Consider the following 26,276-nt stretch of genomic DNA (forward strand, 5'->3'; position numbering starts at 1 on the left):
AAAAACGACGGTAAAGCAGCGCTAAAATAGCGCTGTTTTACCGCCGACGCTCCCACCGCCCCAGTGTGAAAGGGGCCTAAGGGTGGCTATGTTCAGCCTACACTGTCCCACTGTATGTGGGAACATAGTTACCTTCCTCTGCTTGCTCCTGAGATGGGACTGCAGTATTGTGTGCACTGGCATGTAATGGCACAGATCCCCTTCAAAAAAATGAGGACGCATGCACAACACAATAGGCAGGTGCATTGTTTTCTGGGATTTAGAGTTTTCAGAAGCAGTTTGTGACTGCAACATATGTGCACTGCTCGTAAACGGGAACATAAAAGAGAAAAGTCTCTATCGAGGGAAATAAAGAAAGCTGTGGTGTAAATTTTGTGTGTCGATTCCATTACACTGGGGATGTGTATGGCATTATGATGGCTTAGATTAATCATTTTTGTATGGAACATCGTGTTATTTTAAAGTGGTTGTAAAGGCTGAAGGGTTTTTTACCTTTTTACATTCTCTGCATTAACCACTTAAGGACCGGGCCTCTTTTTTTAGATGTGTTGTTTACAAGTTAAAAAACGTTTTTTTGCTAGAAAATGACTTAGAACCCCCAAACATTATATACATTTTTTTTCTAACACCTTAGAGAATAAATGGTGGTCATTGCAATACTTTGTCAGACCGTATTTGTGCATTTTTGGAAAAAATACACTTTTTTAATTTAAAAATAAGACAGCAGTAAAGTTAGCCCAATTTTTTTATATTGTGAAAGATAATGTTTACACCGAGTAAATTGATACCCAACATGTCATGCTTCAAAAATGCGCCTGCCTCGTGGAATGGCGACAAACTTTTACCCTTAAAAATCTCCATAGGTGACGTTTAAAAAAAATTCTACAGGTTGCATGTTTTGAGTTACAGAGGAGGTCTAGAATTATTGCTCTCGCTCTAACCGATCGCGCTGATGCCTCACATGTGTGGTTTGAACACCGTTTTCATATGCGGGTGCTACTCACGTATGCATTCTCTTCTGCACACGAGCTCGGCCAGACGGGGCGTGTTTAAAAAAAAAAATTTTTTTTTTTTAAATGATTTATTTTACTTTTTATTTTTACGCTGTTTAAAAAAAAAAAAAAAAACATCGGAAAGGGTGAATTCTGACACAGATCGCCAATGAAGTGCTGAGATTGTAGCTTCATGAACTGGCCGTTTCTGTGTGAGTCAGTGAGGATTCTCAGTGTGTGGGGATCATCGGTGGGAGAACATGTTCAAACACGTTCTCCCCCGATTATCTCTGTTTCATAAACGTTTATGGACTGTAATCAGTGGCGATCCTCAGGATTACCGCTGTTTACAGTTTAATAAATGGACCACCTAGTATTTGGTGGAGAAACCCTTCTTGGTAAGCACAGAGGTAAAACGTTTCTTGTAGTTGGTTACCAGGTTTTCTCCACATCTCAGGAGGGATTTTGGTCCACTCTTCTTTCAGATCTTCACTAAATCCTTAAGGTTTTATGGCTGTGCATTGGCAACTCGAAGTTTCAGCTCCCTCCATACATTTTCTATAGGATTAAGGTCTGGAGACTGACTAGGACACTCCATGACCTTGATGTGCTTCTTTTTGAGCCACTCCTTTGTGCCTTGGTGGTATGTTTTGGGTCATTGACATGCCGGAAGACCCCATCCACAACCCATCCTCAGTGTTCTGGCTGAGGAAGAAGGTTCTCATCTAAGATTTTACAATACATGCCCCTCAATGCCGCAAAGCTGACCTGTACCTTTAGCAGAGAAACCAAGCATAATGTTTCCACCTCTGTGCTTGACTGTAGAGATGGTGTTCTTAGGGTAGTCTGCATTTTTTTTCCTCCAAACACGGCGAATCGAGTTAATGCCAAATAGGCTCAATTTTGGTCTCATCTGACCACAGCACTTTCTCCCAATCCTTCTCTGAATCCTTTAGATGTTCATTGGCAAACTTCAGACGGGCCTGTACATGTGCCTTCTTGAGGGGGGGGACCTTGCGGGCGCTGCAGGATTCAATCCATGGCGGTGTGTTGTGTTACCAATGGTTTGTTTGGTGACTGTGGTCCCACCTGCCTAGAGATCATTCGCAAGCTCCTGTCGAGTAGTTCTGGGCTGATCCCTCACTTTTTCTCATCATCCTTACCCCATGAAGTGAAAATCTTACATGGAGCTCCAGATCAAGGGCGATTGATGGTTTTCTTGTATTTCTTCCATTTGCAAATAATCGCTTCAACAGTAGCCTCCTTCTCACCAAGCTTCTGGCCTTGTAGCCCTGTGCAGGTCTACAAACTTGTCCCTGACGTCCATTGACAGCTATTTGGTCTTGCCCATGATGTTGACGTTTGAATAGAAGAAACATTCTGTGGACAGGTGTATTTTATACACATAATGAGTTGTCATAGGAGCACCTTCTTAAATTGACAGGGACTAATTTGTGTACCACATGAGCACATACTGTAGCCAGTCAATGGGAACCAGAATTATTGTTGGTTGGTAGGGGATCAAATACTTCTTTTACTCACTGAACTGGAACTCCATTTATAACATTTGTGTGTGTTTGTTTTTTTTTCTGGATTTTTGTTTATCATTTAAAATGCGTCTTAGATAAAAATTATAGACCCATTATTTCTTTGTAAGTGAACAAAATCTGCAGGGGATCAAATAATTATTAGTCATTTAATATAGATAATGTATTCTGTGCCCACCCAGTCTGGGTTGTATCCCATTATCTATGCTAATGAATTCAGAGGATTTATAATCCTCTGAATTCAGTGTAAAGATCAGAACAATTTCCACCTAAAGGCTAAGTTCCCACTTTTTTTTGCAAAAATATCAAAGCTTTCCATAAAATCTACACACGTACCTTACTATCCTACATCAATGATTCCAAATGTATATCTATTGCTTCTGTCTTGTGTTCTTACAGACTGTAGGTCATGACACAGGAAGGAGTTGACCAGCTGACCTCATTAGCACACACCCTGCATCCTTTACTCACCCACCCATTCCCAGCTGCATGTTTTTTAACTGAAATGCAATTGATTAGTGATCGCCCTTCTCACTAAATACACAATCAGATTGCATAGCGTATGGCCATCTTTTTACAAGTACATAGAAGAGAGTGGACAGAAATGCTCGTCAGTCAAGCCCTGTTCACATCTCTGCATAGCGGGAACTCGCATTCCCACATGCGTTTTTTTATTTATTTTTTACGAGGTGGGGAGGTGTTGTTTTGGAGCATTTTCACTCATCACACATAGGGCAGCCCATCCACCTGAATGTGCTGCCCTACACGCAGCAATCACCCCAAAGAAGCTTCAGAAGATTTGTCCTGACACCCCCCCAGCTGCAAAGCCATTCACTGGCCAACTCCGTGTGCTGCTGCTGCTTCTCCTCCCTTAGCTCTTATGCAGCTGAGGACATTTTATGTTTGTTTTTTTGTTTTTATATCTATACAAAAATGTTTTGCCTTTCATTTCTTTTTTTAAACTGATTGGGTTGTTTTACATGATGAAATCAAAATGATTGATGATCAAAAAAAAAAAAAAAAAAAAAAGCTTTTACAGGCATTTGAGCTTTTATTTCAGCTTTTGCACATTTTTATTGAGCTTCTTTGAGCATACGCTTTTTTTTTTTTTTTCTTTTTTGTTTTTTTTCCACAAACCCTCCCCCTCAGCTCATTTTTTCCTACAATTTTTTAGGTTTTGTTTGGTGTGTGTTTTTGAGCTTTTTCATGCTCTATCGTGCTTTTTCGCACATTTTTGGGCACTTAGGGCTCATACACACTGCAGCTTAAAGAATCGGCTTTGGAGCTCTTTTTTTTTTCCTGGAACACATGGCTATGGCTTCTTTAGGAGTTTACAGGCGTATGCTCTGCAGACAGAACCCCCGACCCCCACCCCAAACTCGCATTTTTGAGAGGAGCTCTCAAGCAGAAAAGAAGCCAAGCTGACCATACGTTAGTAGTTTTGTGAATAAACGTTTGAATATATATATATATATATATATATATATATATATTATTAATATATAATTTTTTTTTCAACTTTTTGCTAAAAAAAAAAAATCCAATAAAAATTCTTTATATATTTAGTCCGAAATGTATTCTGCTACATATTTTTGGTTAAAAAAAATCCCAATAAGTGTAATATTGATTTGATTTGTGCAAAAGTTATAGTGTCTACAATTTTTAGTGTGTGTGTGTATATGTAATGGTGAGCAGTCTGACACTTTGTGGGAACCAGTGACACCAATACAGTGATCAGTGCTAATATCATACACTGTACTAATGACACTGGCTAGGAATGGGTTAACATCTAGGGGCAATCAAAGGTTTAACTGTGTGCCAAACAGTGCTTGGTGCATTCACTGCATGCTGTTTTTACTAAGGGATGTGTCTGTTTCTATTCCCTGCTTTGCAGGGAAACAAAAACTGCCACATCCCTGCTGTCAGGACAAGGCTCTGTGTTTTACATTTTACAGAGCTGTCCTGTCTTTGCCGAACAGCGAGTCCTGGCCAGCAATCATTGGCCGGGACCCACTGATCGGCTTGTGCTTTGACTAATCACAACACAGCTGGGAAGGCGGGCGTGCGTGTGCATGGTCCCTACCTTAAAGAGCTAGATCACAAATTGGATACATGATCCAGAGCAAGAGAGCCACTGTACTCCTTTTGTGAGGCGGTCGGGCAACGGTTAAAGCTGGCTATACACTGTACGTATTCTGCCTGCTTCCTGACAAACAGGACAACATTCACAAAGTGGTTGCCCTGTCTGCTGCCTCCTGCCTGACATCTCTCAAATTAAATTTGAAGGAGTTGGGCAAACAATTGTGAGCCTGAAAAGCATCTGCAAAGTCTGAAAAGCAATCAGAAGCAGCTACTGTTCAGGTATTTTAACAGATGGCAGAGCTGGCTGTCTAAATACAAGAAGTGCAGTGGGAGATTTGTCAATCCATGGTATATGACATGGATGGAACCTGAATGAGAAAAAAATAAAATTATCCATGTATGATCAGTTAAAGATTTTGGAGGTGAGGTAATTTCAAGAATGATTGTAGAAATGTTTATTTTGCATGTATACAGCTGTGGTCAAAGTTTTTGAACCCTACAGCTCATTGAAACAATTCTTCATTCCTCCTGAAAAGTGATATCTCCTTGTTTTTGGTATGTCATAGAGAAGGGATCTCCAAACTTTCTAATGAAAGGTCCAATTTACTGTCCTTCAGGCTTTAGGGGCCGCACTGTGGCCAGTGGGAGCACGCAATGCCCCATTATTGGTTTTAATAGAAGAGATTGTGCCCCGTCATTGGTGTTTGTGGGAGGAATAGTGGCCCATTATTGGTGTCAGTGCCAGAAATGGCATCCCATCGTTGGTGTGTGTTGGAGGTGTAGTGCCCCAAGGGCTGGATAAAGGCAAGCAAAGAGCCACAGTTTGGAGACCACTGTCATAGAGTACAGTTAGCATTCTACAAATATATACTAAAATGATCTGGACGGATTTGTTGGTACCAATAGAAATAATCCCAAGTAAATGAGTTTGTAGTGATATTTCAAACTGTTTTCTGTAAATAGTGTCATGTGTCTTCAGTCTAGTCTAGCCTTTCTCAACCTTTTCAACACAGAGGAACCCTTGAAATAGTTCTCTGGTCTCAGGGAACCCCTGCTAAAAATTAGACATTTACAACTCGTAATACATTAGTGTGTTGGTCCGTGGGAAGACTGGTCCTTACACTTGTGGTCATTGGGAAGAATTACCTCCTTACAGATAGCTAAAAAGATCAATGGTGTCAGTGGGAACTTATCTGAGAGGCAGAAATTGCCCAATGCTGAAGGAACCCCTAGCAACCTCTGGAGGAAGCCTCGGGTTCCACGGAACCTTGGTTAAGAATTACTGGTCTAGTCAGTCAGTCAGCCTATTTGAATGGAAAAAAGTAGTCCCTCTGTTATCTTTTGCACCACGCTGAACATTGACCAGAGAGATCAAATGAGAGAGTTAAAAGCGGTATTAAAATCCGCTTTTGTACTTGTACGTACAGTGAATATCTCCTAAACGTGCACCATTTAGGAGACACTCACTTTTTTGTAGCAGCCATTGACATCACCAGCACATGTGCAATGTTCTCTGAATGGACGACATTTAGAGCGCTCTTTCTTGATTGTGACCACCTGTCACCTTTTGAATGATGGTGGGCTTGAAGGAAGAAGACTGAGTAGAATGTCCTTTTGGACAGATGAAACAAAACTGGAGTTGACCTGGGACGAACTTTAGAAGACACGGACTGGTCTAACATATGGCTCACATCTAAGTCATCTTCACCCAACATCTTAGCACCGGAGACAAATTCTAACTCGCTGGTACCTTGTACCCGCTAGAGTGGCAAAATATTCACCTAATACCTCAGCTCTTTGTTTTCGAGGATGCCCAGAAATAGGCACATATTTACACATATGGTGGACGTGCCCAGTAATCCAAACCTTCTGGAAGGAAGTCTTCGTGATTGCATCTAAAATATTTAAAAAAATAATACAACCAGATCCATATTTAACTTTACTTAATCTAAAACCAGAATGGTTAACACTCTCTCAATTCAAACTTATGATCCAACTAATAACGGCTGCAAAACAAACAGTGGCCAAGGCATGGAAATCTCCTACATTGGTACTAGCAGAAACAATTCACAGAATGAATAATACAATTTCCCATGCTAAGATGGTAGCCATCGATCAAAATCAAATTCCAAAATTTGAAAAACTTTGGCATCCTTGGATAAAACAACAGTTCCTGTCAAACTTCAATGACTCTGTCCTGTTGCCATGGTAACAGATTAAATGACTTACAGAGACACCCATTCTAAGGCTTCAAAGAGAACTAAAAAGAATAATAAACTGACGAGCGGGACAACCTTGTGGACCATACCTCTACCTTTCAACCCTTTTTCTTCTTTCTCTTTCCTTTTCTCCACCTTACGATTAAAGCTCATTATCAGAATTTATTTGACCTATATACACTCTACTTGTAAACAATATGTATAGTAGGTATAAATCATTTAAATACCTACAAAAGTAACTAAGGAAATGATATATATCTTTAATTTAGGTTTACGTGAACCCAATGTTTAATATTTGAAATTTCATGATATTTACCTATATAAACCCTACTGTAAAACAATGAGCTTACTTTATAGATCCTTGTAAACTTACTTTATGTATCTTTATAACATTGTATACTCAATAAACTTCTTTTGACAAGGAAACAAAACTGGAGTTTTTTGGATGAGTGGCCTTGGACACAGACAGTTTGCGTTTAGGGATGCCCATCTGTCCATAACTGCATGTAACCACTTCAGTCACATCAGTTCTATGTTCTCAGACAAAAAAAAAAAACACTTTAAAAGAAAAGAACACCATATTTTGATACGTGGAAAAGGCTTGGTTATGTTTAGGGCCGAAACAATTAATCGACAACTAATCAATTATGAAAATAGTTGTCAACTATTTTCATAATCGATTTGTCAGCCGATTAGTTGGCCTGCATACAGAATGCATTATTTGTGTACATATCAGGACATACAGTTTAGTACACCATCCATACATGTCAAGTGCCTGAGAACTTGTGAATGTGAGGAGCAATGCCTCATGGGACATGTAGCCCTGGGCAGGAGAAGGAAGTGAATGATTCTAAAGGCAAACTTTCTTTTTTTTACCTTGCTATAGGGACACCCAGTACTATACTTTGAAGCTTCCTATTGGGGCACACTGAAGGCAGGAGGAGCCAGAAGTGTCAGTAGGGGACCCCAGAAAAGGAAAATCCGGGCTGCTCTGTGCAAAACAATTACATAGAGCAGGTAAGTATAACATGTTTGTTTAAAAAAAAAAATCACTTTTAAAAGAGAAGTATAGTGGGTTTTTTCTTCAGTTTCATACTTACCTAGGTGAATGCTGCATCTGTCCCCCGGTGCCTCTACACTGAGAACCGAGCGATCGAACATCGCCGATGTCTTGGTTCTCGCAGCTCTCCGTTCTGCTCCTCCTTGCTCACTGGGGTGGGGAGCGGCCATCTCAGTCTCTCAGTGGCTCGCTGAGAAGCTAAGACTAATATCAGTCCAGGCGGATCCAGACTCCCATTGTCGGGATGGACTGATTTCTGTGAAGTCCGCTCTCTGCTGAAAACGGCTCACAGGAGTACAAAATGAACTGCACTCCTGTGATCCATAGGAGAAGTCCAGCCAAACAAGCTTTGGCTGGACTTCTCCTTTAACCACTTCAGCCCTGGAAGATTTTACCCCCTTCCTAACCAGAGCACTTTTTACAATTTGGCACTGCGTCGCTTTAACTGACAATTGTGCGGTCCTTCGCTGTACCCAAACAAAATTTGTGTCCTTTTTTTCCCACAAATAGAGCTTTCTTTTGGTGGTATTTGATCACCTCTGCGGTTTTTATTTTTGCACTATAAACAAAAAAGCGAAAATTTTGAAAAAAAAAAACACTATTTTTTCCTTTTGCTATAATAAATATTCCCCATTTAAAAAAAAAATTATTTCTTCATCAGTTTAGGCCAATATATATTCTTCTACATATTTTTGGTAAAATAGATCACAATAAGCGTATATTGATTGGTTTGCGCAAAAGTTATAGTGTCTAGAAACTATGGGAAAGATTTATGGTATTTTTTATTAATTTTTTTACTAGTAATGGCGGTGATCAGCGATTTTTAGCGGTACTGGGACATTGCGATGGACAGATCAGAGACTTTTGACACTTTTTTTCGGGACCTTTGGCATTTATACAGCGATCAGTGCTATAAAAAAAAATGCACTGATTACTGTGTAAATGTCACTGGCAGGGAAGGGGTTAACACTAGGGGGCGATCAAGGGGTTAATTGTGTGTTCCCTCAGTGTGTTCTAACTATGGGAATAGGATTGGCTAGGAGAGGAGAAATAGTTTTTCCTACTTGGTAGGAACAAACAATATGGCTCCTCTTCCCTGACAGCCGTGCTGGCGCTCGTGCATAGCCGGTGGTGATCGTGCCCGCCGGCCACGCGCATCAGGTCCCCAGCCATGCAGCGGGCATGCGCCTCCAGCGGCCACTAAAGGAATGGACATACCCATATGGGATTTCGCCCAGGGGAGCCATTCTTCCACATATCTACGTGAGCCGTTCTGGAACCGGTTAAAGACTGTGTGCGGGGAAGATCAGCATCTGAACTCAGAGAAGGCAGAGGCTGATGGACAATAGGTGATATAAGTCATAATAAAATTTAAAGGTAACTTTTACCAGTATTGTGCATTATATTTAAAATGATTATACCGATTTAAAAAAAAAAAGTCTAAGCTTTTGGTACTGCTTTTAATATAAAAGATTTACCAGTACATCTCCCTTCCACCCATCATATAGCTTCAAGTCTGACGCCTAGTTAAATGCCCATATATTCTACTTCTAGGTGTATTTATTAGTGTGTGTGTGTGTGTGTGTGTATGTATGTATATATATGTGTGTGTGTGTATGTATGTGTATATATATATATATATATATATATATATATATATATATATATATATATATATATATATATATATATATATATATATATTGATTACTTTCACTGTCACCGTATAAATGAACCCCTTATAGTAGCGATTATCTGCTTTTTGTACTGTATATTTGGAAAGGGTCAAGGACTTTTTTCAACAAAACTTCTTTTTTTTTTTTTTTTTTTTTTTGATTCAATAGACTTCAATGGAGAAGCTGCAGAAAAGCATGTAGTGCGTTTCTTAATCTGCCCAACAACAAATTGGCTGCAAAAAGCACAGCAGAAACAGATCAAAAGCAAACTGCAAAGGTGTAAACCGAGCCTTATGCTGGCCATACACTTATCGATTTTCGGACAAGAATATCCGTATGAAAAATCTTTGTACATTTGCTGAATGAAAGAATGTTTGAAAATTTCACTTGCTTTTAACATTGTTTTAAAATGAAAACCACAAACACTGTCTGAAAATTCTTTTGACCAAGAAGTTTTCTATTCTGCTCCTTCAATTTTCTTTTGAAGGAAGACATTGTTTTTGTATGGCCAACAGAAGTGATAGCAGGCGCAGGTAGCGTTTATCAAGCCACATGCCTATGACAAGGGAGTCTGTCATACATAATATATTAAAGTTTATTAAAGTTTAATATTTAGAAGTTTGAAAATCGACAAAACAGTCTTCTTTAAACAAAAAATGTGATCCCTGAGTCTGATGATATTTACCAGATTCAACCTCTGATAGTATATACACAGTATATCTCTTTTGTCTGTTCTTCCCAGAGTGGTTTAGAGATTTTACTCCCTGACCATATAGTTGGTTTTTTATATTTACCACTGCATATATTTGCGAATAAATTGCCTTTTTTTTTTTTTTAACTTTACATGTTAAATTATACACCACACTTTTTTTTTTTTTTTTTTTTAAGGTCATTATCCAGTTAATCAAAACAATAATGGCCCAACTAATCGGTTATGAAAATAATCGTTAGTTGCAGCCCTAGTGCTGTTTTGAGGCTGCATCTGGTATGGGGTGCCTTGAACCTGTGCAGGGCACAATTAAATCTTAAGACTATCAAGGAATCTTGGAGCAAAGTATATGGCCCAGTGTCAGGTTTGTCCCCGAACAGGATAAAGACCCAAAACAGCTGAAAGCACAAATAAATGGCTAAGAAAAAAAAAAAAAAACATTGGACTATTCTGAAGTGGCCCTTTTTATGAGTCCTGATCCGAAGCCTATCAGACATCTATGGAAAGAGCTGAAACATGCAGTTTTTGGAGAAGGCACCCTTTTAACCTGAGACAGATATTGGACCAGATTACCTGTTGGCTGGTCCAGCATTCTTATTGGGAACTACAGAAATCATGGTTTGCATGGATAGACTGTAAACCTTGTGCAACAAAATATAAATATTTATACATACTATATATGTGCTGTTATCGTTTTTTTTTGTAAATGAGCCTGCAGAGCATTGCAATCATGCTCAGTGGATCGCTAGTGCAATGCCAGGCTCATGTAGGCTATCACTCCAGCTCTATACGTGTAACAAGGTACCGGCTTTCAGTTAAAGGGCTGAAGGATGTGTCAATGAGCTATGAGTGCAGTGATCAACACACTTCTTCTATTTAAAACTACAAGTTTGTCTGCCATGATGGCAGAGAGAACTTATAGATTATTAATTCACAGAGATCTGTGATACAGAGCCCCCGAGCCCCCCTTTTACTTACCCGAGCCCTGTAATTCCCGCAACGGGAACGAGCACACCAGCTCTGGCTGGTGTCTCGTGTCCTGATTGAATAGATTGATAGCAGCGCAGCCACTGGCTACCACTGCTGTCAATCAAATGAAGCGGGTGCCAGGGGGGCGGAGCCGAGTCCTGCTGTCTGCGTCAACAGACGCAGCAGCAGGATACGGGAGCGTGCCTGCATGGGTGTCCTGTAGGAGAGTGCTTCTCCGACAGCACACTCGAGAAGAGGAGAAGCCAGGAGCACCGCAAAGGGACCCCAAAAGTGGAGGATTGGGGCCACTCTGTGCATAACCAACTGCACAGCGGAGGTAAGTATGATATGTTTGTTTTTAAAAAAAAATAAAACCTGAACCTTTACAACCCCTTTAATGGTGTGTGCTGTGTTGTGTTTATATTCTGAGGTGGCAGGAACCCCCTCTGTTTTTGGTAAAAGGCCACCATCTTTGTCTTAGCACTAAAATGTATCAAGTTTGGCATTTGCCTCTTGAGCTTATTTTGGCTGAGACATGGTGGCAAAGCAGGTCACTGGTTTTAGGTGAGTTAGCAGAAAAAATAAAATTTGTTGTTGCCATGGGAAACCAATGCAGGGTTGAATTTGGGATATAGATAGAGTGGAGCATGCCCCCCACAAAGGATATAAATCAATTTTGTGCCAAACCCGATTAGTGGCTTGTAAAATTAGTGGAGACTTAAATGCTATGCTGTGCATACCCTTTACAGAGCTGTCACTACAGGCTGCCTACAGGAGGGGCAGATAGAGAACCAGGAACCCAGCACATGGAGAGAGATTAGCTGTGACTGGTCTTTATTACAGGAAGGCCCTGCACAGAGGTAAAGTTCCACACTAGATTACAGCACAGATCTGGACAATGCACATCAAGATTCAAGTAACAATACACATGGCTTTTGTATTTGGGAAAATATTTAGATTTTGAGTTGGATTTTGGTTTTAGAGTGATACTAAAGTCTTGTGCTTTTGGTGTTGGTTTTTTTTTTTTGTTAAAAATAACAAACATGTTATACTTGCCTACTCTGTTAAGTGGTTTTGCACAGAGCAGCCCGGGTCCTTCTCTTTTCGTGTCCCTCTTCAACGGTCCTGGCTCCTCCCTCCTGTTGAGTGCCCCCACAGCAAGCAACTTGCTGTGGGGGCAGCTGAGCTGCAGCTCCTTGTGTCCATTCAGACACGGAGCTTCTGCCCGGCCCTGCCCCCTCTCTCTACTCATTGGCTCACTGACTTTAACAGCAGCAGGAACCAATGGCACTTTGCTGCTGTCTCAGCCAATGAGGGAGGGTCCCGGACAGCAGAGTTTCTTGTGCAACATCACTGGATTGAGATGGGGCTCAGGTAAGTATTAGAGGGGGCTTCTGCACAAAGGTTTTTTTATCTTAATGCATAGAATGCATTAAGATAAAAAAAACCTTCTTAATTTACAACCACTTTAAAAACGCCACAACTAAAAGCAAAGATGTGATCTTTGCTTTTAGGTTTATAATTTCTGCTACATGTGTGGGGGGCCAGGTTGAGAAAGCTAGATATGAAAGGTAAAAGATGTTTGCTGTGAGATGATATGTCACATAGCTTGGACCCTGCTCACCACTGTCACCATCATCAGAATGTATTTCAAGACAAACCTTTATCAGTCGCCTAAAAGCTGCAGTTCAGTTTAATCAGAAATATTATTTAAAATGAAAGAATAATATAATGGTAGAATTATTATTTTTTCCTTTTTAAAGTGACACTAAATTATATTCTTATTGTTGAAAAATAATCTATCCACATCCACTATTTAATGGTCCTGTAATCTTTTTAATGAAATCGCTTCTTACTGTGTTTTAACTAATAATGTTAAAAGCAGATGCTTGTCTGCAGGACTCTTAGACCCCTTTCACACTGGGGTGGTTTGCAGGCGTTATTGCGCTAAAAATACCGCCTGCAAACCGCCCCTAAACAGCCTCCGCTGTTTGTTCAGTGTGAAAGCCCGAGGGCTTTCACACTGAAGCGGTGCGCTGGCAGGACGGTGAAAAAAGTCCTGCAAACTGCTTCTTTGGAGCGGTGAAGGAGCGGTTTATTCACCGCTCCTAAACCACTCCTGCCAATTGAAATCAATGGGACAGCGCGGCTATACCGCGGCTATAGCCGCGCTGTACGAGTGATTTTAACCCTTTTTCGGCCGCCAGCGGGGGTTAAAACCGCACCGCTAGCGGCCGAATACAGCTGCAAGAACGACGGTACAGCAGCGCTAAAAATAGCGCTGTTGTACCGCCGACGCCCCCACCGCCCCAGTGTGAAAGGGGCCTTAAATATTTGCAGTGGCTGACAGAATATTTTTTAGCATATTTAGAATGGGGTGTGTTTGCTTGAAACCTGCTTTTCTTCTCAAACAAGTCAATAGGAATATAAAAGCCAGCTGAAACCGTTTGGGATTTCAGAAGCATTTGACACTGATCTCAAATGCAAGATGAATGCACCTAAGGCCTGATTCACACCTATGCATTTTTAGTGCTTTTTGCATTTTGCAGATTTGCACTACAGTCCATTTAACATGGATTCCTATGGAACATGATCTGTAGTGGAAATCTACAAAATGCAAAAGGCACTAAAAATGCATAGGTGTGAATCAGGCCTAAAAGTGTGCTGCATATGCAACTACTTGAGTCTTTAAAGCCACTCTCTCTATCTAGAAAAATACTGAAAAAAAAATTTCCTCTCCTTATAAAATAAAGTGGAGCTAGAGGCAAAACATTTTTCTTCATTTTCAATAGAGTAAGGGAGAGTTATAACTAGGGTTGCACCGATACCAGTTTTTTAAGACCGAGTACAAGTACCAAAACTTTTCACTCACCGATTACTGATACTTTTTTTAAAGTCATGTGACAGTGGCACTGATATGCAGCACTTATAGGGGGCAGTGATTTGCAGCACTGATAGATGGCACTGATATGCTGGCTTTGATAGGTGGCATTTATGTGCCCTGATAGGTGGCACTTATGGACAATGATAGGTGCAACTGATGGGCAGGCAGTGGCAATGAAATGAGGAGAGAGACAACCAATAACAGCAAACTTCAAACTTTCTTGAGTATACAAGTGCTGTGACGCCCATCTTGGTACACCCTGCACCCAGACTCTGTAAGCCAGCAGTTAGAAGGCAGCAGTGGACATCTTGTTACACCCGGCCCATATAGTTAGTGAACTATATGGGCTGAGTGTAACAAGATGTCCGCTGCCGCCTTGTGACTGCTGGCTTACTGAGGCAGGGTGTACCAAGATGGGCATCGTGCTGTTCAATCTCCAGAGACCGGGGCTGTCATTTCCATTAACGAATGTGATGGCCCGCGTCACCGATTCTGACGGCTGCGAGTGCGACCCACACCCCTGCCCCCGGCCAGCTTACCTTCCGCTGCTGCCAGCCCAGGACTCGCTCTCCATTGGCAGAACTCGCTCTCCGCTCCGCCTGCTAATTCCAGAAGCCGCCTCTTCATACAAAAGGTATCGGGTCAGGCATTGGGAGCATTTGCTCGGAGTATAAGTCCTCGGGCAAATACTAGGTATCGGCACAGATACTAGTAATGGTATCGGTGCAACCCTAATTATAACCCGTGTAAAGTTCATTCTTGCCATCTGTTTACCTTTTTGAGGAGAGTTACTTTCACTTCCTGTGCCATAACCAAAATAGGAAGTGGGAGAAAATACTTCTAAAGTGTGGTAATCCTGGGGTATCACCAGAAGTAGTGTCCCCATTTGGAGATTTCTCTCCATCTATTTATTTATTTATTTATTTATTTTTTCCCTCGGTAAACACAGTAAACAGGACAGATAGAGAGGGTGAACCGCAAGGCCTCTTGCACACGGAAGTCAAAAATGCTGAGTTTTTTTTTATGAACAAATAGACTTTACCAAAAATGACATAATCTATTAGAAATGTGTTTGAAAAATATTTTCTATCCTGCGTCTTCAAATTTTTTCATCACAGCAGTCAAAAATGAATGTCGCTTTGACCTCACTAGAGATTAAAAAATCCAAACTAAAAATTGTGAAATGAAATTTTACTGGTGTATGGTCAGCTTAAAGTGGATGTAAACCCTCACATATACCCAGTCAAGTGAACAGTCTCAGATGATACACAGAGATGAAACAAATCTCCCTAAATAAGTTTTACATGTATATCTGCTGTCTTCAGCTTTTCTATACATCTTGTTATAATTTTTACTTCCTCTTTGAGCAGTGGGAGGGGAGTCTTGGCATACACTGTGTGACAGCTGATTGGAGGAAAGGCACCCCCCCCCACACACACACACACACACACACACACACACACACAAAGGCAGCGGAAGAAAGAAACTTGCAGAGCTGTGCTGTGAATAGATCAGCTCTCTGCTAATCTATTTAGAGCACCCTCTCAGATACAAATTTCAGGCTGGTTTTATCTCCTGTGTCAAATAACTTGTCAGAAGTTGTTATGCTGTTAACAGAAACAAAGCAGCAGAAATACACAGGACTTGGGGTCTGGGATCTGATTTCATAAATCGGGTTTACATCCACTTTAAGACAAATCCTGTGCTCAAGACACTTTGACAAGTTAGAACCATTGTCATTTCCAAGAGGAAAAAAATAGGCACAGTGGAAATCTATTATTAGACTGGTATAATCCTACATTCAATTGGTGGTGTTCACAAACCTAAAAAGTTACTCACTAAATTGTAGCTGGGTAAGGCAGGCCAAACATGAGTCGATTTTCAAAAGAATTTTCATTCGTATCTCGCACCATTAGTGGGCTGCAGCAACAGCCAATAACTAACGATTTTTTAATCAATGATGGGAGAATCATGCGAGCAATGTAATTGAAAAATGTGCATGTGCAAGAAAAGAAAATTCCCGGAAAGATAAGAAGATTCCCAGCCATGAAAATTTTTTTCTGTAGCAACATGAGGTGAAATTGAAGGCTTGGTTGGTCGACTTTCGAAATCAATGATGGCACCATCGGATCACAAAACGCACACATTTTCTGATTTTCAAATGAAAATTCTTTCAAAATTCAACCATGTATGGCCAGCCTAACTTCTTCAGAGAGTGTAGGTGTGCACTAGTGAAAGCCAGAGACCCAAGTCTGAGGATCAGAGCAGTGAGGGGCTGCTTTCTAGATAGACGCTGTGTGCATCTAAGGAGACACAGATAAGGCCTTCCACTTCAGGCTCTCAACGGCAAGGAAGCTGAAAAGAGATAACCTCAAAAAATCAGGAGACTCAGTGGCCGATGAGTGCTGACCCATTTCTGAGCTGATGTATGCGTGCATGACCTCCTATAATAAGAGGTCCATCCAATCTGGTAAGCACATTTGCGTGTGCCTATGGTGGAGGATTTCGTCACTTTTTAAAGAAGTCTGTGTTCCCCTTTCTGCACATGAGGAATATTCTCTTCTGCTTTATGTCTCTACAAGTCATGGACTTTTCATATCTACACGCGCTGCACTAAAATTGTTTTTTGATTAGTTTCGTAGGATTTGTGATTGCCTATAAGTGTTCGGCTTGCATATAAGTGTTAACAGTTTGCGCTGATTGTTCTCATTTACATATGTTTCTACTAAAACTAGCGAAAATGTGCCTGTTCCAGAACGGGCAAGGTTGGGAGATATTAAAAATAATCCAGAAGTGTTTTTGTGGGTAGTTTGTATGGCTATGACTGTTGGTATTATATGAAGGGGATAAGTGTAGAGGGTATGAAAACAGACATATTGTACAGTAGAGGAGAGCAGAAGGTACAAGGGTGAGCAGTATGTGTAGTGGAGGAGAGAGGAGGTGGTGATGGCAAGCAGTATGGGGGGGGGGTGTGGGGTTATGACAGCGGCTAATGTGTGCTAAGAGGAGTGTGAAAAGTTTGAAAGCAGGTAGCATGTCCTGGAGAGGAGTGCAAAGGGTATGGCAGCAGACAATATGTCTCCGATAGAATTGTATTAAAGCCCAGTTGAACCATGTATTACTGTAATGCAGTTACATCCTCATCTTGGGGCCCTTTCACACTGAGCCGCCCTGGGTGTCAGCGGTAAAACGCTGCTATTTTTAGCGGCGCTTTTCAGTCCTTTTTGCGGCGCTATTCAGGAAAAGGGTTAAAACCACCTGCAAAGCGCTGCTACAGCGATGCTTTGCCCGCGGTTCTTCCCATTGATTTCAATGAGCAGGGGCGCTTTAGGAGCGGTGAACTCACTGCTCCTAATGGGCTCCAAAGAAGCTGCTGGAAGGACTTTTTCTGAAGTCCTGCTAGCGCACCGCTACACTAGAGTGAATGGAGCCACTGTTTCAGGGCGCTTTGCAGGCGCCATTTTTAATGCTATAGTGCCTGCAAAGTGTAAGTGTAAAAGGGGTCTTAGGCCAATCAGAGAATGCTTTGCATTCATTCAGAAGAGCGCTGCAGGTTGCCAAGTGTGAAATTTTGAAGTTCTTTTGAATTACATGCAAAAAACCGTGATAAATTTGCACTTACTCAGTGGTGTAAGCAGCCAACACAACAAATAGAATATTTGCTAAAAATGACAAGTGTAACAAAGTGTAGCGCTACAAAGAATGAAATATAAATAATAAATACAAAAAACAGTGAAAAAATATATATACTCTGGTGTCTAATTAAAAGTCCAACGAATGTGATAATAATTTACAGTCCATACATAAATGGGGTGATCATGATATGTGAAGAAATGAAAATTGTGAGGATACCAACACCAAAGTGAATGGAGGCCTACCAGAAAGTTCAGACCCAAGGTAACCTAAACTCAAATGGGTCAAACTGGCTTTTATTGTCCACCAATCAAATAAGGAAAGTCTTAATGACCAGCAAAAAATGAGGTCTTGAAAACCTTCACAGAAGTGTCCTATATATAAGCATGTATGTGTGTATGTATGTGTGTGTGTATGTATGTATGTATGTATGTATATATATATATATATATATATATATATATATATATATATATATATATATATATATATATATATATATATATATAAGCATGTGGAGATCCCATAACCAAAGTGACTGGAGGCTTTCTAGAAACACAGAGTGACAGCAGAGATGGCTGATCGGGGCAGTTCGCTGTGTCTGTTTGATGTCGACGGGACTTTGACAGCTGCCAGGCAGACACTTTTATGAAGCCCCCTGGGACTCCATTTCCTCCTGGTTGCCAAGGTCTTCCCTCTATTGCCGGTGGGCAATACAAGCCGGTTTGACCCATACGGCGTATGCTGCTCTGGGTTCAAACCCTCCTGTAAGCCTCCAGTCACTTTGGTTATGGGATCTTCACATAAAAGCCAGTTTGACCCATTTGAGCTTAGGTTATCTTGGGTCTGAACTTTCTGGTAGGCCTCCATTCACTTTGGTGTTGGTATCCTCACAATTTTCATTTCTTCACATATGGTGATCATGATGACCCCATTTATGTATGGACTGTAAATTATTATCACATTCGTTGGACTTTTAATTGGACACCAGAGTATATATATTTTTTCACTGTTTTTTGTATTTATTATTTATATTTCATTCTTTGTAGCGCTACACTTTGTTACACTTTTGAATTACATTCAAGTCCTCAAATGTGTTAAGAATTTTCATACAAATGTTTGTTCGAAAATCTACTAATGTATGGTTTTAGGCTTTCAGCAGATGATATCTAGCGAGATTCTCTATATCTTTTCATCCAGTGCAGATACGAAACAATATAATGAAGTATCTGGTTGCTATGTGTAACCCAGAAGGAGAAAATCCTTCCTTCCATCAGACACTGATTAATGAGGCTCAGTGTGGTCAGCTGTTCGTTTATATTGTTTACTGGTAGCCAACAACAAAGGTGGGACTTTTCTCTAGCAGTAGTTTTTAAAAGATTAATGAAGTCTACCTTATGGACTAGTAAAGTAGCTTCTATTTAACACCTCTCAGGCTGTAAAACATAAGGGAACATAAATAATTAAACTTGATGTTAATCTGACTTCCTTTCTGTTTGAATATTACATGATGATGCAACTGACGTTTAGGGACTCTTGCACACGGCCATATATTGGTGCATGTGGCTGTACAGTGTAAAATACTACTGTAATTGTGGTTTCTGGGAGCAACAGCTGCTGGATAATTATGCCCATAGACATGCAATACAGAATACACTGTTCCCAGCTATACTATACAATCATAAACAGCAGTGCTTAGACGCGAATGGACTTCTGTCCACAAATGTAAATATTTGCATTCAGAAAGATATGCCCATATACACATAAAGCAGTGTATTCTGTAATGCATGTCTATGAGCAAATTTTATGCAGCAGTTGTGGCTCCTGGGCACCACAAATGCTGGTGTATTTTGCTCTGTATGGCCATATGCTGTAATATACAGTCGTGTGCAACAACCCTAAAAGGTTATGTTTTTTTTTTTTTTTTTGTTTGTTTTAAAATAACAAACATGTTATACTGACCTACTCTGTGCAGTGGTTTTGCACAGAGCAGCCCGGATCCTGTTCTCGGTTTCCATGCCGGCGTTCCTGGCCCCTCCCTCCTGCCCCCAGAGCAAGCCACTTACTATGGGGGCACCCGAGCTGCTGCTCTGTGTGTCCATTCAGACACGGAGCCACATCTCTGACCCACCTTTCTCTCTCCTCATTGGCTCACTGACTTTATTTGACAGCAGTGGGAGCCATTGTCAGGAGGGAGAGTCCCTGTACTTTGTGGCTTTCGTGCAACATTGCTTTATCGAGAGGGAGCTCAGGTAAGTGTTAGGGGGGCTGCTGCAAACAGAAGTTGTTTTTTTTATTTTAATGCATGAAGATAAAAACATTCTGCCTTTGTAGAACCACTTTTAAAAAATACATGCTAATTAGAGCATACCAGCAGGGAGCATCATATAATTTATCAAGGATGTCATAAGTTCACCTTGAACTTAAAGTAATACTAAAACTTTGCTTTTTTTTTTCTAAGCTAACAAATATGTAAGGCTTCATGTACACGGGATGTTTTTACAACCTCTCCTGAACTATTTAACTTGACAGATAGTAACCCACGTTTACAACGTCCGTTTTGCCGCGTTTACATGCCGCGTTTGCATTTAGAAGCATTTCTATAAAAATATATAGATATTTTTTTTTAAATAGCCAAAAACGAAAAACGCCTATAAACAAAACGTGGCTAAACTCGGGTTACTGCGTTTAGACGTGTTTGGCGTCTGAAATTTCGGAAACTTCAGCGTCTGAACCCATTTTTTTGCTTTCGAAGAAACGCTGTTAAACACAACTGCCTAAAAACGGCAATAAACAAAACTGTGTACATGGACACATAGGATAACATTGAATGAGTTCAGGGGCAGTTGAAAAAAGCGTCCAACTGCCTCTGAATGTACGTTTAGCAGTGTCCCGTGTACATGGGGCCTTATACTTGCCTGCTCTGTGAAGTTAGTTTTGCACAGAGCAGCCTGGATCCGCCTCTTCTCGGGTCCCACGCTGGCACTCCTGGCTCCTGCCAGGTGCCCCCACAGCAAGCAGCATGCTATTGGGGGAACCTGAGCCGAGCTCTGTGTGTCCATTCACAAATGGAGCCCTGGCTTGGCCCCACCCCTTCCGTCTCCTGAATGGCTCCCGCTGCTGCCAAAAGCCAATAAGGAGTGGGAGTCCCCGGAGACCCAAGGCTCTCGTGGATGTTGCTGGATCGAGAGGGGGCTCGGGTAAGTATTAGAGGGGGCTGCTGCACACAGAAGGCTTTTTACCTTCATGCATAGAATGCACAAACGTAAAAAAAACCTTGTCCCTTTACAACCACTTTAAAGGTCAACGCCACCTTTTCAACTTGTTACACCCATATTTAGGCTTTAACTTGTTGCAAAGTAAACTCCCCCTTCCCATGGTAGGATGAGGGGATTATTCTCTCTTACAGCCACTGTCACTTTTAAAAACCATGCGGCTTCTCCTGAACAGCTGTCATTAACCACTTGACCACTGGGCACTTAAACCCCCTTAATAACCAGACCAATTTTCAGCTTTCGGTGCTCTCACATTTTGAATGACAATTACTCAGTCATGCAACACTGTCCTTTTTTTCACACAAATAGAGCTTTCTTTTGGTGGTATTTAATCACCGCTGGGTTCTTTATTTTTTGCACTATAAAAGAAAAAAGACCGAAAATTCTGTAAAAAAATGCATTTTTCTTTGTTATAAAATTTTGCAAATCAGTAATTTTTCTTCATATATTTTGGCCAAAATTTATACCGCTACGTATCGTTGGTAAAAATAACCCAAATCGGTGTATATTATTTGGTCTTTGTGAAAGTTAGAGTCCAAAAGCTATGGTGCCCATCTCTGAAAATTGATCACACCTGAAGTACGGATGGCCTATCTAATTTCTTGAGACCCTAACATGCCAGAAAAGTACAAATACCCCCCAAATGACCCCTTTTTGGAAAGAAGACATTCCAAGGTATTTAGAAAGATGCATGGTGAGTTTTTGAAGTTGTCATTTTTTCCCACAATTCATTGCAAAATCAAGGTTTTTTTGTTTTGTTTTTTTTTTCACAAAATTGTCATATTAGCAGGTTATTTCTCACACACAGCATATGCATACCACAAATTACACCCCAAAACACATTCTGCTATTACTCCCGAGTATGGCGATACCACGTGTGTGAGACTTTTACACAGCGTGGCCACATACAGAGGCCGAACATGCACGGAGCACCCAGGCCAATTCTGACATTTCTCTCCTACATGTAAAAATCATCATTTATTTGCTAGAAAATTACATAGAACCCCAAAACATTATATATGCTTTTTTTTTTTTTAGCAAAGACCAATGGCGGTCGTTGCACCTTTTTATCTCGCACGGTAATTGCGCAGCAATTTTTCGAACGCGTTTTTTTGGGAAAAAAAAGTTTTGTGCTTTAAAAAAAACGAAATAGTAAAGTTAGCCCAATGTTTTTGCATAATGTGAAAGATGAAGTTATGCCGAGTAAATGGATACCTAACATGTCACCCTTCAAAATTGCACACGCTCGTGGAATGGCGCCAAACTTCGCTACTTAAAAATCCCCATAGGCGACGGTTTAAAATTTTTTACTGGTTACATGTTTTGAGTTACAGAGGAGGTCTAGGGCCAAAATTGTTGCTCTCGATCTACCGATTGCAGCGATACCTCACATGTGTGGTTTGAACACCATTTTCATATGTGGGCGGGACTTATGTATGCGTTCGCTTCTGCATGCGAGCACACGGGGAATTTTTTTTTTTTTTTTTACTTTATTTTAGTTTGACGCTTTTGTCCAAAAAATAAATTTTTTGATCGCTTTTATTCCTATTACAAGGAATGTAAACATCCTTGTAATAGGAATATGGCATGACAGGTCCTCTTTACAGTGAGATATGGGGTCAATAAGACCCCACATCTCACCTCTAGGCTGGGAAGCCTGAAATAATAAAAAAAAAAAAAAATCCTGGCTTCGATCATAGCGGTGAGTCTGTAGAAGCACCTGAGGGCGGCGGGAGGGGGGGACGTCCCCTCTCGCCTGGCGTAAGAACGATCAAGCAGTGGAACAACCGCTATGATCATTCTTATGGTGTAGGGAATCGCCAGCTGAAAAAGCTGATATCTGAATGATGCCTGTAGCTGCAGGCATCATTCAGATATCCCCACACAAAGTCAAGGATGTCGTATGACGGCCGGCGGGCGGGAAGTGGCTAAAACGCTTTTTTTTTTTTTTTTTTTTTTTAACACAAAGTTGTCCATTTATACAATATTTCTAACACATAGCATGTACATACCAAAAATGACACCCTGAAATAGATTCTCCTACTCCTCCTGAGTACGGCGATACCACATGTGTGGGACTTCCACAGCCTGGCCACATACAGAGGCCGAGTATGGCTGAGCATGGCAGAGCATGACCGAGTATGGCTGGGTATTACCGAGTATTGCAGAATATGGCAGGGCATTGCTGAGCATGGAGGGATGGCTGAGGATGGATGGATCCATGGATGTGACTGCACATGTCACAGAGCAGTGCTGTGGGCACTACAGATCCAGCCCACAGCGCTGCTGCCATCCAATCCCTCCCCCTCTGTACCGATCGGTACAGAGAGGAACTGACATGACACCGGTTTGTTTACATGTGATCGCGATCAGCCGGATGTTCCCATGTGCGGGATGTTCCCGTGTGCGCGCCCGAGCCGTTTTCCGTGATCACGTCATAGTACGTGCTCCCAGAGTTATCCAACCACCCTGCTGCCGTCGTTTGGCTATGGGCCGGTTGGTAACTGGTTAATTCTTGCTGATCTGTGAATGAACCAAAAGTGCTGTCTGCAACTAATGCAAAAATATGTGCGTTTATTTTTTAACCATTTGCCACCCTGGCCAATCCTGACACACACATAAATGTTAAAATCAGCTTTTTTTTTTTTTCTAGAAAATTACTTGGGGCCCCCAAAACATTCTATATTGTTTGAAAGCAGAGACCCTGGAGTATAAATGGCATAACATTTTTATCATTTTTTCCCACACAAATGGAGCTTTCTTTTGGTGGTATTTGATCACCTCTGTGGTTTTTATTTTTTTTTTGTGCTATAAACAAAATAAGATTGACAATTTTGAAAAAAACACAATTTTTTTTTTTTGCTATAATAAATATGCCCAATTTAAAAAAACAAAACTTTTTTTTTTTTTTCTCAGTTTAGGCCCATATCTTCTACATATTTTTGGTAAATAATATCGCAATAAGAGTATATTGATTGGTTTGCGCAAAAGTTATAGCACCTAAAAAATAGGTTATTGATTTATCGCTTTTTTTTGTATCGTGACTGACATTGTGGCGGACAGATCGGACACTTTTGACACTATTTTGGGACCATTGACATTTATACAGCGATCAGTGCTATAAATATGCACTGATTACTGTATAAATGTCACTGGCAGGGAAGGAGTTAACACTAGGGGGCGATCAAGGGGTTAACTGTGTTACCTAGGGAGTGATTCTAACTTGGGGGGGGGGGGGACTGACTAGGGGAGGAAACCAATCTGTGTTCCTATATACTAGGAACACACAATCTGTCTCCTCTCCTCTGACAGGACGTGGATCCGTCAGGAGTGATCGTGGGTGCCCGGCAGACATCGTGGCCACTGGGCACACGCAACGGTTCCTCAGTGACGTGGCGGGCGCACACACCCCTTTACCAACGGGAAGCCGAGGACATCATATGACTATGGGGGAAGGAAGTGGTTAATGAATTTTAGTGCAAGCAAACACAATAAAATGCCCAATTTTTGGTACAATGTAAAATATGATGTTATGCAGAGTAATTAGATGATTAACATGTCCCAATTAAAATGTTGCATGCCCATGGAATGGTGACAAACTACGGTACGTTAAATTATCCAAAGGCGATGATTTAAGCCTTTACAGGTTACCAGATAAGGTGGTCTGGTGCTAGAATTATTACTCTCACTTTACGTTAGCTACTACACCTCACATGTGTGGCGTGATCACTGTTTACATGGAAAAAATGGAACTTCCGCTTTTCGGAACCCCCCCCCCTCCCTCCGGTGTCACATTTGGCACCTTTCAGGGGGGAGGGGGGTGCAGATACCTGTCTAAGTCAGGTACTTGCACCCACTTCCGGCATAGACTCCCATGGGAGTCTACGCCTCTTCCCGTCCCCACCGCGCTGTCTCCTGGGAAACACACAGCTCCCAGGAGAGAGCGGGGTCCACTTGGGACGCACAACGCGACTCGCGCATGCACAGTAAGGAAGTGAAGCCGCAACGCTTCACTTCCTGATTCCCACAACTAGGATGGCGGCGGCAGCTGCCGAGAACCGAGCGGGTTCTCGGCGTCGCCTGCCGACATCGCTGGACCCTGGGACAGGTAAGTGGCCATGTATTAAAAGTCAGCAGCTGCAGTATTTGTAGCTGCTGGCTTTTAATATTTTTTTTTTTTTGACGGTGTGGGTGGACCCCCGCTTTAAGTGTGTGTGTGTGTGTGTGTGTGTGTGTGTGTGTGTGTGTGTGTGTGTTTTTATCAACTTTGCTTTTTCTTTTTACTGTTTGATGGTGCCCAAAGATATCATAGGATAATTGGACATTCATGCCTCGTTTACACCATATGTGCATGAAACCTGATGGGAAAACTGCAGATTTCACTTACAGAGGCAGGAGTTTACATCAGTTTATATCATATATTTCATACACATTTCAGTGAGTTTTCTATGCACGTTGACATCAGTTTTCATGCACATTCATCACTGATTGAGGCATACAATGAAGGTTTAGATTGCCTGTGTGTTTGTCTATGCTGTGGATTGATGGACAGTACATATAAGTACTTTTTTATACCTGTCAAATGTTTTGCATTATACAGTTTACATGTCTGGCATTTCAGGGGGCCTTAATTACTGTAGCGCAGTTTAGCTTTCCTTTCCACTCTGTGCCTGGACAATAAAACAAGAATAAGCATACCAATGTGCTCATTTCCTTGTCACTCTGCTCTCTCCTCCCATCAGTATGTTGCTTGCACTGCAGCACAAAAGATTGGCTCTTTGTGCAGCTTCTCTCTGTCTCCCAGTATGATTGGCTTCTTGTGCAGCTTCTCCTGCCCCCAGCCTAATCTTTGCTGTACATTTAAACAATATTTGACATTTTGTAGGCTTATTTGTCATCACAGTCTTTATATATCTGTGCATTGCAATACCCCAATCAGAGAGTGCTTGATGGCTGTTGAGATGAGATAAGATATCAGCCACACATGCTGAGCACTCTTTTTAGTGGGTCGGGTGATTGCAGGAAGGGTAACCTGCAAATGTATTAAGTAAATAACATTTACTTACTTTACTTCACAAGCAACATTTCCCAAGGCGTCTTTCAGGACAGCACCTGAGAGATCGTGACCCCTCCCATCGGAAACCAAGAAACGCCTCCTGACTCCAAATCTTTAAAGGGAGGCACCTCCCTACCATCCATCAGTTTTTGTGTTTCCTCCAGCCCAGAGGGA

General features: G+C 41.3%; 2 protein-coding genes across 9 annotated transcripts in view; one reads left to right on the plus strand and one right to left on the minus strand.

The window, feature by feature from the left end:
* Window positions 1–26,276, minus strand: part of MCF2L2 (MCF.2 cell line derived transforming sequence-like 2) — a 527,578-nt gene that overhangs the window by 233,850 nt on the left and 267,452 nt on the right. The gene's annotated exons all lie outside the window — the stretch shown is intronic.
* The window catches only part of B3GNT5 (UDP-GlcNAc:betaGal beta-1,3-N-acetylglucosaminyltransferase 5), a 60,804-nt gene that overhangs the window by 17,103 nt on the left and 17,425 nt on the right, over window positions 1–26,276 (plus strand). For 2 of the 6 annotated variants that reach the window (XM_073626298.1, XM_073626300.1), the window contains exons 2-3: window positions 7,727–7,857; window positions 9,745–9,910. The exons of 2 other annotated variants lie outside the window; for them this stretch is intronic. The gene's annotated coding sequence lies outside the window, so the exon portion shown is untranslated. The remainder of the gene's footprint in view (window positions 1–7,726; window positions 7,858–9,744; window positions 9,911–26,276) is intronic. 2 more of the 6 variants (XM_073626301.1, XM_073626302.1) reach the window with 2 other exon arrangements.

The sequence above is a fragment of the Aquarana catesbeiana genome, linkage group LG04 (genome assembly GCF_042186555.1).
Source record: "Aquarana catesbeiana isolate 2022-GZ linkage group LG04, ASM4218655v1, whole genome shotgun sequence".
Classification (NCBI taxonomy): domain Eukaryota; kingdom Metazoa; phylum Chordata; class Amphibia; order Anura; family Ranidae; genus Aquarana; species Aquarana catesbeiana.